Here is a 15,143-nt window from a genome sequence, read left to right on the forward strand (position 1 = left end):
TTTTGAAAAATGTTTGATCCAAAGTTTTGAAAATATTGTCACTTTCACGGTTTTACAGTTGAGACGAATCATAAACTAGAGTTCATCGGATATCAAAGAATTAATTATATTGTTAATCCTTCAATGAATTATAGTTATTTGACAAGTGCCAAGATCAAAGCTATTTTTGGGAAGTGGTTAAGTAAGGAAATGATAAAAAAAAATCTTAGGTTATTATGTTTGGTCAAAGGTTTGGTATTTGATGCTCATAGGTTTGGCATTTGATGCTCAACGGTTTGATGGGGTAGCTTGCATGCTCCTCTACTGGAAGTGTTCTTTGACTCCCAACCTTCGTGGTCATACTCGGGTTGTGTGATGTCGTATCAAGGAATTTGTGTGATCGCCTCAGTTGCACAATTTTTATATTCGAGCCGCCTTTTCAGGTTTTCAACTCGAACCCTCATTTGGTTTCAAGACGTTATTCAGGATTTACGTCTTGAACCCCCTTTGTTATTTTTCTCTACCATGCATTAATTAGATTGTTTTTTGCAAACAAAGATTAATCCTGATGGGTGGGATGAAATCTGAAGATAATCTCTTATGTTTAGAAATCCATGTATGATTAGAATGGACTTTTAAGGCACGTAATGTAGGTCAGGGTTCATGGTTATGAAAGAAAAGGATAAATAGGCCCAAACAAGTGTTTCAGGGTGTTGAACCAAGGATCAATTCATTCTGATGCCTTCAATCATGTCCTGCTCAAAATGTCTCTCTCTTGATGCTCTATGATCTTCAAGTGAAGTGATTAAGTGATTCGGGAATGATTGTGCTTGATCAATCTCATAGTTTGAAGCTTGATGTGCCATTTCAAACAAGTGTTTCAGGGTGTTGAACCAAGGATCAATTCATTATGATGTCTTCAATCCTGCTCAAAATGTTTCTCTCTCTTGATGCTCTATGATCTTCGAGTGAAGTGATTCAGTGATTCGGGAATGATTGTGCTTGATCAATCTCATAGTTTGAAGCTTGATGTGCCATTTTTTTAGGGAATCTTTGCATGTGTTTTTTGTCCCTTTTTCTTTTTGATTTTTGTTCTTGTTTCTCTTTTTTCTTTGTTTTTTTTACTTTTTTGCTTCTTTTCTTTTTTGTTCTTGATTGGATCTTCGCACTTGCCATTTGGTCCACCTTTTGGTATCTCATCTGAATCAATGTCTTCGCTCATGTGAGCATATTTCTTCCACCTTGCCCCCAGTGTGGAGGGTGATCCTTGGTTAGGGTTGAATCAGAAGAAAAATACTACAGGCTCAAAAGGGGACACAAGGGATATATTTTTTCTCCTGTTGTGAAGGGATAAAGAAAGAAAGACGTTCATCATTTCATACATGTAAATCTTCACAGAAGAGGTATCCCCAGGGGGATAGATTTTCAAGATTAATTATATTCACATGAAAACAATGTAATTAATGCATGATAGAATTATTTCGAATGAATTTTTCTTCTTTTTTTTCAGATGTCTCAATGTTCAGGCTCCCCGCGAGATACCCCAAGTTGGTTCTTTAGAAGAATGCTCATGTTAAAATGAACAACTCAATGCCTTAGGTTTTAATGGTAAGAAAGGTTATTTTTGAGTCTAAAAAAGACAGTGGTGTGATCTTATTGACTCAAAGAAAGGTGTGGGTGTATCAAAAAGATAAAGGTAATGTTCAAGAATTTCAAAGGGAGGTAATGTCAAAATTTGGTCTTTTTGGTAATGACCATGAGTTATTTTGGGTAAAGAATCAAGGTATTTTGTTTTGGGGTTTGAGACAGGATAAGAAAAGTCTAACCTTGCCATATTTCAAAAATCTATAATTCTTGAAGAATTAAAAGAATCCTTAATTCATTTAATATTCGAATAACTAAAGATTAGAATTTGTTCAATTGCTCCACCTTAGAAAGTAGCATAAATTCAATCCTTTAAAAGATTAAGCAAACGATGACAGATTAGAGACGTGTTTAAACAAAACAATCTTCTAAGTGCAAATGGTATATGCCATGCCCCCTTCTTTTGCCGTTTATGCCCCTGAATCCATCAGGTTTTGGATCTTGCACTTCAGCGCCTTATAGTTCTCAGAGGAATGTTTGGGGCTTCTTATGTGGTAACACCTAACAGCTTCAACATCGTAGTCGTTAGGATATGGGATTCTTTTCTTAGATCATCCTGGCCGGCTTTATCCTACCATCAGCTGATCAGGCTCTTTAATGTTATAATCTTGCTTCCATGTGGTTAAATCTACTTCATCGAGTCCTTCATGACTTAATTTCATGTTTGTGAAAATGCTTGAAAATGTAGATGAAGATGCAAAAAGGCAAAAATGTAAAATGCAAGAATGCATGAATTGTTCGAGGCATTGATCCAGAAAAGTGTCCATTATTATAAATAATCTTTACTTAGACAAAAATGTTTTATCTTGTAAGAGACATAAAACCAATCAAAAGTACATTCGGACTAAATCCTCTAGACCCCAAACAACTTCTAGTAGATTGACAAGTCTTCTGTCTTCATCTGTCACTGGTTGTATGCCTTGTCAGACCATTCCAGCTTCCCTTGCCAGGCCATGTAGATGACGAGCTGCCTTCTGTACTTGATCCAGGAAGTCTCGGATGACTGCGTCTCTGGCCTTCACCCTTTGTTGTGCTTGCTCCCAACGAAAACGCCACTGTAAACCTCCGTCGAAGAGCACTATCTGAAGCTCACTCACTTTCTTCTTGATCCTATCTACAATAGCTTCTAACTCAACTATTGTTTTGTCATCTCTCTCATGTTGTTTCTCCAGATTAGCCATCTGGATTCTCAAGTATTGGTTTTGATGCTGACTGTCTGCTAAGCGCCTCTGGGCAGTCTTCATCTGTTCCTTCCAAGCTCTCTCATCAGGCCCTTCGAACTTTCGTTTTAGGCTATGAGCTTCGTCTTTCCAGTTTTCAGAAGCCACTTTCAACTTGGAGTTATCCTTGACTTTATCTTGATACCCATTTCTCAAGTCTTCGAGCTCAAAATAGACTTTTTTCTGTTCTTTTTCAAGTTTATCTGCTCGATCTTTCTGAGAGTCGACATCTAGCTTCCACTGATAGCACTCAGCTTCAAGTTCCTTTACCCTCTGCTTCAGCTCGTTATTCACAGCTTCAAACTCTATCTTGGCTATCTCAAGTTCAAAAAAGATGGGCCTAAGATGTTCTTCCAGGGTTCAGGTGTCCTCACAGTCTGGCACCGGGATATTATCATTTTTTCTCAATCTTCGCCACTCCACACAGTCCGGAGTAAGCATGTCTCTCGTAGCTACAACATCCATTCAGAATACTTTCTTCCATGAATCGACTGTTTCCTTGATCATCTTCTTATAGTTGTCACCGTGATACTCAAACTCTGATTTAGCTAGTCCGCATGTTGCTGGGACAAATTGACGTGCCCCATAATGTCTAAGTGCTAACAATGGAGCATACCTAACTGTATCCCAAAGTTCAGGTAAAGTCATAGTGTCAGAGTCCCCACATTGGAAAAGAACGTCACTGAGGAACAACCATGGGGCTCTCCAAGTAATATCTCGGTCTTGATAGATGAGTGTAGACTTTCATCCACTTCTCTTTTGAAGTTCCTTCATGCCATTTCATGGTGATCAACTCTCTCAAAGGTGAATACGTAGTGCTAAATCGGCGGTAGGCAACCCAATTAGTCTTCCAGAAGTGGCTGTGAATCCAGACTTGAAGGAGATGAACACATCCAATGAATCTACCTCCTCCAGCTCTTCGACAATGGTTGAGAGACCGAAAGGTCTCGGCTAAGATGGTTGGTGTTGGGTTGACTCGTTTCGGAAGTTACTCAAATAATTCCACCACGGCTGCGTCAATGCATCCCAAAATCTTCGGAAAGATTATCAAGCCATACAAACCTAGTGCAAAAAAGGTCTATAGTCTTCCATTCATCAGGGTGGTCATTCATTAGTTTCCTTATGTGGATCCACTAAATTCCTTGCACGTTACCTTTGTTTCAGAGTCGGTCAGTCACCCATTTTTCATCAACTCCTACAATCTTAGCCAGTCTGTTCTTGAAAGGCTGACTCTTGATGTATTTGATGTAGGCTCGCTCCAGTTTAATTATTTCATAGTGCAATAGTGTAGTATAATCTTCGATGGTAGGTACCATGTCCTCTTGGTTAAAAGTGAAGCAACTGTATCCCGGGTTCAAGAATTGAACTAAGGCTCTGATTAAGGGCTCACCGGTCTTAACATGAAGCAAAAGTGCAATGTCACCATACCGCTGACTGAACTTCTATTTTTGATCATTCTTCCAACTGTCCTAGATGTCTCGAAGTTCTTGCACATTGTTCTGTTTTAGGCTGATAGAGGCATAGCTAACAAGCTCTGACACATAACTTCCTTGAAGACTGTCTCCCTTTTCTTTCTGAGTCTTCTCGGACTATAGTCGTACCTCGGGGTTTTTAATCTCCTGTATTACAACACCTTTGTCCATTAATACAGATTATTTATGGTTAACGAACACGATTTTTGGTGGATCAACACATCTTTTGAATGATGCAGATGATGGAAATAAAATAAAAGAGAGGAAAAAATGAAAAGAGTTAGTAAGGTAAAGATAATAATTAAAGCAATCATGAAAATAAAAGTCCTACCCCACATGATATCTACCCCACATGCTTATTATTCCTACCCGAACATGATCTCTATCCCGCAAGTTGATTTTGAACAAGTCCTAACCGCATAAATTTCTAGTTCACATGTTTTGAACAGAAAGTAAAGTAGAAAATAATTTCGGTATCCTAGGGTTTAAAACGAGGTTTTGGGGCGGGCCCTAACTCCTTGTAGTCTCCGGGTTTAGGTTCTAAAAAAAAGGTACTCGAGTTCTCCTTGTCGGTGCCCCCTTGGGCTTACCAGACCCTTAGTCCTAAACCCATCACAGGCTTGTGTGGACTAAGTTAAACTTGAGAGGAAACACTCCCTTATGCCCATACGGAGAATAAATTCACACGAAGGCATAAGGTATATGAATCCCGAATGTTACTTGCTAGGCCCATACGATGAATAAATTCACACGAAGGCGTCGCTTTCACCCCCACTTAAAACGGGTTCGGAGCTCGGGTATAGAGCCTTTGGATGAAAAATCTTTAAGGACTGAAATCATTAAAAAACGGTCAGTACAACTATTTACTCGAAAATATAATCAAAAGTAAGTAATAAGGATCGAAATGTTACCTTAAAATTTAAACTTACCCTTTTCATTAAAAAGACAACTGGAAATTACCTTAGCCTGACTCACTTACCTGTGTCCCAGCGGAGTCGCCAAGCTGTCGTAACCGTATTTCGGTTGGGTCCCGGGATTGGGCTTCGACTTGAAAAATATGGATTGGGAGTCACCACCGATCATTTATTTAAAAATAAATGGGTTGATCGGATACCCTATTTCTTACCTGATCTGCGTCTTACCAGAAATATGTCGGGCTCGGGAGTCGGTTACGGTTAAGGAAGGATTAGCACCCTTGAACCGCCCTTTCGGTACTACGTAATTTCCCGTTGTCTTAATTAAGAAAATTGTAATTTTAAATTAAAAGGTAAAATTTGATAATGAATTACTTACTTCTGATTAATTGACGAAAATACCCTTAAAAAATCATAAGATGTGTCAGAGGGAAAAAATGAATAAATGAAAAAATGAAGAATAAAAATAAGAAAAAAAATAAAAGGAAAAATAAATAAATAAATAAATGAAATATATATATGTATATATATATAAATGAGTAAAATAGAAAAATAATAATCATAACAATAATAATAGTAATATGAAAATATAATATAATATAAAAAAACCAAAAACAAAAAAATAAATATATAAACCAAATATAAAAATATACATATAATGATAATTGGCTTATAAATAAACTATTTAAAACATACATATATATGTATAATGATAAAGTAAAAAAAACTAAATAAAGATAATTACAATTATATACATATATATAGTAATAATACGCTTATAAGTAAAATATTTTAAAAAAAGTATATATATATAAATAATAAATATAGTATTAAAAAATAACCAAATGAATATAAATAAATAAAAAATATATGTATAGATAATAATAATATATAGTGCAAAAAAATCAATTTAAAATCATTTAAAAGAACATACGTATATATATTTATATAATGACAATAATGTAAATAATAAATAAATAAAAATATCTATACAATAAATAAAAGGACTAATATAAAGAAAAATAAAGATTGGGGCCAAATTTGAAAGACAATTAACGTTGATATTACGCATTAGGGGGATAAAAAATGAACACGCCTCGGGGTAGATCTATGTTTGAAACTTCGAAACCCCACCCATTTTTTGTCATCGGCGCAACCCACGTTTTGGGTTATTGGAATCAAATCTCAAAAAAAATAACGTGCACATGCGAGAAATGAACGAATCAAAAAAATGTTACTTTTTATTTCCTTTTCGAATCGTTTACAATAGCTTTGCCTTTGTATTTTCTGTGTTTTCCTCTGTATTTTGTCTGTAAATCGTCTCCTACAATAGTGAGTTACAATGACTATTTATAGTGCTTGTGGATCCTATCTTTAGGAGTTTAAATCATAGTAGAACTTTATCCTATTTTAAGGAGTTTGAATCCTAGCAAAATTCTATCCTATTTTTAGGAGTTTGAATCCTAGTAGGACGAAAAGGTGTGTTCACATATATAATTCAAATTCATCTTAAAAAAATACAAAGTTATCTCTCTATTTCTCATGCATCTTTTTGTCCTTCTTTTAACTTTCTTTATTTTATAACATAAGCACATGTTTTATTTTATGAAAATCTCCTAAAATATGTTATCTTTATTATTATTATTATTATTATTATTATTTATGATGAGATTGGAGGTGGATGATTTGTGATGGTTTATTTTACTAAAATACAATAGAAATTAAGTGGAGAGTATGATGATTTGAGTTAACTGAGAAAAAATATCGAAGTTAATTGAGATAAGAAAAAGATAAACAAAAATATTTTATTTCATCAATTGAACCTTTATATAACTTAATATCATGAGATCTCATATGATACAAAGAAATCGGACACTTTAGAACAATTAGGATGATAAGATCAACCTAAGTGGTTCGACATTATAATAAGATGTAAGATTGTTTTTTAAAAGAAGATAAAGTCTAAGATTATTTTGTCTAAGTGATTATAACTATGTCGATCATGAAAAATATTTTGAAGATAAAACGAGGATGATTGAAGTTAAAGAGAGAACTAAAATAACATCTCTTCCTTGCCTACTTGAGTCTTTATATAGATTAACGATATGAGGAAAAGAGGACGAAGAGATCAGTGTAGGTAGTTCGACATCACGATAGGTTGTATTTGTCGGGTGATGATAGAGCTTAGAACTACTTTGTCAGACAAATTATTATTGTTATATAGTCTATAGAGACTATCTTAGAGAGCCCAGGAGGATTGTTCGCTACATGTAGTCTGGATTGTATTAGAATTTATTTGATTTTTTTAATAAAAAACCGTTGGTTTTATTAAAATTAGAAAATATTTAAAATTACAATGAAGATTTACGAGTATAACCGTAAACGTAAACTAAATTATAATTAGGACATTTTCATATAATCATTAACACAAAAACTAGTCACCTAGACCACACAAAGACCATAAAAGGAAAAGGTTAAGAAACTTAACCAATGTTCAAATAAAATAAAGATACTAACAATTCGACCGCATTGGTAAACGAACTACAAAAGATGATGAAACTACTGAAAGATTACCGTCAAATCGAAGATCAGAGTCAAGTGACTTGAGAAACCTATCTACGAGCGTAAAACGCGTATCCAAATCAATTCGAGGGTCTAAAGCAGGAAAGATCAGCAGAAAAACAAATAAGCACATCTTGATCAGTCGTGGCGATGTCAAATACTACCTTGTGAAAAAAGATAAATGAAAAAAATGGTAAAAAATCCCGTAAGCTACCAAAAGACAGAGAAAAACATGTCACAAAGATAGAGATAAACATGCTATAAAGGCAGAAAACATGTCACAAAGACATAATTATTCTTATTAAAAACTAAAAAACAAAGAAAAAAGATAACCGAATGACGACAACCAACATCAAAACCGTAAAACTTATTAGTTTAATAATTTATAATAATATAATTTGTTAAGGTTAACATATGATACAATATTTTTTTATTAAGAAACGTATAATACTTTATAAGATAATTATTGGTTTGGTCTTGGGAAATTGTAACAATGCAAAAAATTTGACCCATTTTTTCTTTTCTATCATGTGAGAAAGCAGTCATGGAAGTTGAGAGTGATGAAAGGTTGCTGGCTTAAGTTGGAAAATGGAAGTTGTGGGTATTTAGATTTAGGTTCAGGAAATAAAAAAGTGAAAGAAAATAACTAAAAGTATTTTTATTGTAACTATGACTTGTACCAATTATAAACTAAATTTGGGTATTTTATAGCTCAAATATAACAACTTAAAACAAATTAACAAACTAACAACTAATTACAACTTATTTCTAACCCATTCTAATTAAAAAATTTAAAATTTATATTTGATGCAATGTAATGAAAACATGTAAAATAAATTATTTGATTTCCAGCAAGTGGATGAAAAGACAAGAATGGGTGATTGGATTGGGTATTATTAAATAATTTGGAAAATTCTAAGTCCACTGAATCAAGAAATGACATCTGTTGAGAGGACGGGGATGAGTGTGATTGGATTTGTGTTGAAAAATATGTCGACTGTGGCTGTCGCTGGAGTTCATGTGGTCTCAAGCAATGCAATAAACTTGGGAAGTGGGAAAGCCAACAACTTGGAGCATGCAGCACGCGTAATAACTTGGTACATGATCATTCAGCCAATGGGTTTGAAAATGAAAATGGGTAAATGAGATCGCATGGAAATTATGTTCCCAGCTGTCTTGGATTTCACTCCTCCAAAAGACTAAGGAAGACACGTATGTAGTAGGTCCACAATTGTTATGCCAACTAGTGGGAGCGATTGGCGTAATTCACACCAACTACTTAATACTATCAAATCTAAATTTATAAGGTTGAATCAACTTTAATTGTCTAATGATATTTCTAGTTTTAAATTTTTAAAAAAAAATATTTTAGTCTATAAATTTTATTTTGGTCTTTTTAGTCTTGAAATTTTTAATTTAATTACCAATTGAATTAGATAAAATAGTTACCAATTTTTAGTCTTGAATTTTTTAATTTAATTACCAATTTAATTAGATAAAAATATAAAATAGATGACGCCAACAAATACGTTTGATATTTTTTTGTTAATTGACTATTTTTTCTAAAAAGTTCGATGCTTGAGCTGAGCCAGTTTGATAGAATAGTTTGGTCGAAGAAAAGGAGCAAGCATTTCATAAAGTGAATGCCTTTTATTGTCAATACGCTACCTAATTTCTGAGCACTTATATGAAGCACTAAGTTGGAGGTGATAATTACGTTTATTTTAATGGAAACATAGGCTCTTAGATCTTTTGCCCATTTGCATTTGTAGCGCAATTTCACAGAAACCAGCAGCCATCATCACTACAACAAATTTATCAATTTATGATAAAATTTCTATATGACGTTATATATATCACAAAACATATTATAATACGATCTTTTTTATATTTGTCATATTTATTGATTAATGGTATATCTTTTATTATAATTTTAAAATTAGTCATTGATTTTTGTCACTATTTATTTGGCGTCAAAATCTTCCTACCAAATTTTTAGATGGGAAACCTTTTAATGACATTTAGATAAAATAATGACGTTGTAAAATTATCTCCAATAAAAAACATGTATTAATGACGATTTATTATAATGACGATTCAATTTTAATTAGTGGTGTTGCACATTTGTCACTAATAAATTTTATTCGTGACAATTTAATTTGTCATATTTTATAAGACACTAAAAGTGACATCTTATTATTGTCACAAAAGTGACAATTTAATTATTGTCATATTTGAAGTTAGCTTGCTTATTTTGTTTGGAGAAGCTTTACACGTGAACCAATTATTTCTTTTAGGAATTGCAACTTTTTTAATAATAAAAAAATTCTTTAATATTCATTCTAAAACAATTCTTTAAAATATATTAAAAAATTATTTAATATATGTTAACAGACATTTTTTTAAAATACATAGAAATAAATATATTTATTTAAATTATTTTTAATAATTATTTAAATTGAATATTCTTTATTTTTAATAACTATTTTAAATTAATTAAATTATTTTTAATTTATCTAAATTTTCTTTATCTTTCTAATTTTTAATAATTATGTTTAGATATATTAGAGGTAATTTTTCAACTTCCCTCCAAATAAATAGTACAACAGAAATGTTCTTTAGCGGCGTTTTGAGAGTAAACGCCACTAACTTTAAACATATAACAACATTTACATTCCAAATGCCACAAAATGGCAACTTTAGCGGCGTTTCTTTACAAACGCCGCAATAGGGTTCATCTGTAGTGGTGTTTTTCGATAAACACCGCATCAAAGACTTACTTTAGCGGCATTTTTATACAAACGCCGTAATAGGTCCATCTATAGTGGCGTTTTTTTTCAATAAACGTCGTAACAGATTAGTACTTTAGTGGGGTTTTTATACAAATGACGTAATAGGGTTCACCTATAGTGGCGTTTTTCAATAAACGCCGCAATAAATTAGAACTTTAGCGGCGTTTTTATACAAATGTCGCAATAGGGTTAACCTATAGTGGTGTTTTTTCAATAAACACCACAACAGATTATAACTTTAGCTGCATTTTTATACAAACACCGCAATAGTGTTTACCTATAGTGGTGTTTTTTAAATAAACGTCGCAATTGTTGGAATTTATACGAAATGCTATAATAATTAAAGAAAAATATTATTAAATTATGGATTAATAACAAAAATGACATGAATTGAAGTAAAAATTATTATAATAATATTTAAAAAAATATTATACGAAATTACTCGATGTGGATTGTATATAGAAAGTACAATCTTACTTGTAAACAAAAACCCTTTTCCAGCCGATTCTTTTATGCTTTCTTTCCTCCTTTTTCCTCAAACCCTAAACTATCAAGCTATAATATGTGCTATCAAATCTTAATCTTCCGTTCATCTCCCCGTTTGACTGCGGTGCCAGGTAAAAGTTTTTTTGTTGGGTTTATAAGATTCCTTCAGTGTCTGAAGACTGTGAGCAACTAAGAAAAGCCTTTTCGAGTCTTTTCGCTTTCAATTTCTTTTATCTCCCATTTTTTATCTTATGTTTAATCTAACTATGTTAGATCTGAACATCTCAATACAATATATAATAGGATCTATCATGATTGACCCTTTTCTGCATTTATTCTGGAATTGAAAATGTTTTTCGTTTTACATTAAAAGAGATTTTTTTTCTATTTCAGTGGGAATGATCTTGCGATAATATGTTGAGATCTATGTAGCTTGTGTTTTGAAGAACTATATTGTAGATTTGAAAATTTTCAGACCCTTGTCGAAGTCTCTCAATATAGCAAAATAGAGTTTTAGCGGCGTTTTTTAGTCCGGCATTTTTAAGCGCCGCTAAAAGCACTCGTTGTGATAGTAAAAACGCCGCAAGAAGTGCTGGCAATACCAGCGCCGCAAATGTTAGCGACGTTTGTGAAATAAGAACGTCGTAAAAAGTAAAGATCTATAGCGACTGTCATAACCGTTTTTCTGAGAGGACAATCGTTTAATTGTTTTGAAAACAGTTTCGACTTTAAATTTTGGAAAATTGACGGTTTTGAATTGATTTGGGTAAAGTTGAAAAGAGTCGCCATTGACCTTTGGATTAGGTAGGTCGAATACCTAAAATCGTCTTTTAAAAAAACAATTTTAAGAAAAATCATTTTTAAGACAAAAGCTGGCCTGCGTTTACCAAAGATTCGATTAAAACGGGTTCGGGAGTCGGTTACGCGTGAGGAAGGATTAGCACCCCACAGCGCCCAAAATTGGTACTGTGTCGCTTACACGTTGTCGTAAATGGTGGAAATTATAAATCGAATACAAAGTTAAATTATGATTCATTTATTCAAATTTAATTAATTTGTTTCGAATTAGTAATTTAAAGAAAATCTTTTTTTTAATTGACCTTAATAAACTTAAAATACCAATATAGTAAAAATAGAAACTGATTAAATAACAAAAGTATAAATTTAAATTATCAAAATATCACAAACAAAAACTTAAGTATTAAAATAATAAAAACAAATATTTAAAAGATTGAAATAGTAAAAATAGAAAATTAAATAACTAAAATAAAATAACAAACATTTTAAAAACTGAATCATAAATATATATATATATATATATATATATATATATATATCAAATAAAATAATAATAGATATTTAATAATATATAACTAATAAATAAACAATATGTATTAATAAAACATTTGAAATGAACTATAATTATTTCAAATATATTAATATTATGTATAAAGTTCACATATAAAAATATTAAAAAATCCAAATAAAACAAGTAATATAAATATTAAAATAAATAAAAAAGAATATTTTACCAACATACTATATTTACATATATAACAAAGCATAAATAAATAAATAAACCAATCTATACAATAACATTAATACAATTGAAATTACTTTTCATACTTATAACAAAATCAAGTAAATTTAAATTAATTATATATATATATATATTCGAATTAATATATATATTAACACAAAACTTAAATACTAATTTATGAAGTAATATAGACTAACGAACTAAATGACTTGGTGACTAAAAACAAAATAATAATTAAGATAAAAATATAAGTATTAGACTAAAAAGAATAATGGAACTGAAACAAAACAAAATATCATTCTAAAGGACTAACATCGAAATAAACCATAAATATGCGTATGACTAAAAAGAAACATGCATAAAATTAAAAGTCAAATGTCTAAACAACATAAATTAAATAAATAAACAGTTAGGACTAAAATCAAATATGCATAAAATAAAGAGACCAAATTATAAACATGCAAACATTGATTTACAGACCAAGTTATAATGCACATAAAATATAATGGTGAAATTAAAAAATGCAGGAAATATGAATTAAGGACTAGAAAGCACTAAACTTAAAACATGCATAGCTTCCTAAGCAATAAACCCACTCACCCACAAATAAGTTACATTGAACCCGACTAAACACTGTCAGTTTGTACAAATTAACTAAAAAACTTAAGTTAATATTTAACCTAAAAACAAACAAAACACCACCTGCTTAACCTAAACTCCCATACGCCGTTCTTCTTCTCCACTTCTCTCCCCCCTATTTTCTTCGCACGAGAGCTTCAAAGCTCTACCCTCTTGCAAACCGCCACAAAAATTCGGTATCAAGCATTCCGACCACCTCTAGCAACGGCCGGTTAGCTATCAAGACCCCTCTTCTTATTTTATAATGAAATTATTTCTAATTAACACAGCTTTTTTTAGTGTAAATTTGAACGGTTATGGAGCAAATCAAGACAACTAAGGTAAATGTTTATACTATCTATATTACGCCTTTAATTTGGTTTCGATTCAAAACATACGCACACAATAAAATTATGAAAACAGAAGAGAATGAAAACTAAAAAAATAGATACCCTTTTGATTCTGTGTATTGCTTTTCGAAAGATGGAGAAATGACCCTGAATACAAACTGTTTTTGTGGGTTTTTAGAATACCCCGATTACAAGAACTATGTTTTCCTTTCGTGTTTTTTCCTTTGGCTTTTTTGCTTGCTAATGATTGATGCTCTCTCTTCTTCTTTTCTTTTTTTGTTTCATTCCAGAGCCCCCTTTCGAATACTCTCTGTTTGTTTTTTGAATCCTTTTTTTTAATGGTTGCTAATGAACCCCCTTTTATCATTGAAATTCCCTTCGTTCTTATCTCCATTGTATTCACCGAATCCCCTTGTCATCTTCTTCATTTTTCTTTGTTATTTGGTGAAATATTGACAGGTTAGGCATGATTTAGATGATACGCTCTTGACTTTGCTGATATTGTTTGTTTGTTTTTGCTGTTCGGTGGCCGACATGAGTGATGGTGATGATTCGGACGTGTTCAACAATGGCTCAGGAGTTGACGGCTGTTGAAGATATTTAGGATTTTAAAAACCTATCCTTTTAGCGATCTGGACCGTTGGATGGGTTCAGATCCAATGGCTAAGGCAAGGTGGCGCTGGCAGCTATAATTAGGGTAAAATCCTAATTGGGTTTGGGTTGATATTGTAGTGGTAAACTGCTGGTTCTATCTCCACTTGGGCTTGTATTGTCTGTAATGTAGCCTACAAAAAACATAAATTTGTATTAATAATAATAATAATAATAATAATAATTTAATAATATTTTTTTGACCCGGATAAAAACGGGTGTCTACAGTTGCCCCTCTTTGCATATTCTTGTGTTGACAAGAATAGGGCAAAGATGAAAAAGACAACCAGTTTTTGTTCGGTCATCTTTTTTGTTTAGCGTTTGATTTGGATATCCTTCGTTGTAAAGCATTGGATTGAACAAGTTCTTCTCATTATGAACTTCTTCTTCCTCTTTAGATGAGTTCTTCTTATTATGAACTCTTCCCTGGAAAAACTGATGCAAGGTTGAACATGTTCTTCTCATTATGAACTTCTTCTTCCTCGTTGGATGAGTTCTTCTCATTATGAACTCTCAACTAAAAATGTTGAGTCACCTATTTCTGTGGTGGACTTAAAAGGAACAAGTTCTTTTCATTATGAACTTTCTCCTTTAAGACGAGTTCTTCTCATTATGAACTCTTTTGGAAATGTCAATCCTTCTAACGAGGCGTCACTGATTCGAAATGTCGTGAATCGAGTGATAGGTCGAACAAGCTCTTCTCATTATGAACTTCTTCTTCCTCATTGGATGAGTTCTTCTCATTATGAGCTCTCCATTGAAAATGTTGATGCAAAGTTTGACAAGTTCTTCTCATTATGAACTTATTCTCTCTCATTGGATGAGTTCTTCTTATTATGAACTTTCCATTGGAAATGTTGATCCATCTCTTTCTGTGATGGACTTGAAAGGAACAAGTTCTTCTCATTATGAACT

General features: G+C 32.2%; 1 protein-coding gene across 1 annotated transcript in view; it reads right to left on the reverse strand.

Annotated features, from left to right (window-relative positions):
- Positions 1-9,530: 9,530 nt before the first annotated feature.
- The window catches only part of LOC120195026 (peroxisomal (S)-2-hydroxy-acid oxidase-like), a 29,886-nt gene continuing 24,273 nt past the window's right edge, over positions 9,531-15,143 (reverse strand). The window contains exon 9 of the mRNA XM_039197167.1: positions 9,531-9,589. The gene's annotated coding sequence lies outside the window, so the exon portion shown is untranslated. The remainder of the gene's footprint in view (positions 9,590-15,143) is intronic.

The sequence above is a fragment of the Hibiscus syriacus genome, unplaced genomic scaffold, assembly GCF_006381635.1.
Source record: "Hibiscus syriacus cultivar Baekdansim isolate YM2019G1 unplaced genomic scaffold, ASM638163v2 tig00117005_pilon, whole genome shotgun sequence".
Lineage (NCBI taxonomy): Eukaryota > Viridiplantae > Streptophyta > Magnoliopsida > Malvales > Malvaceae > Hibiscus > Hibiscus syriacus.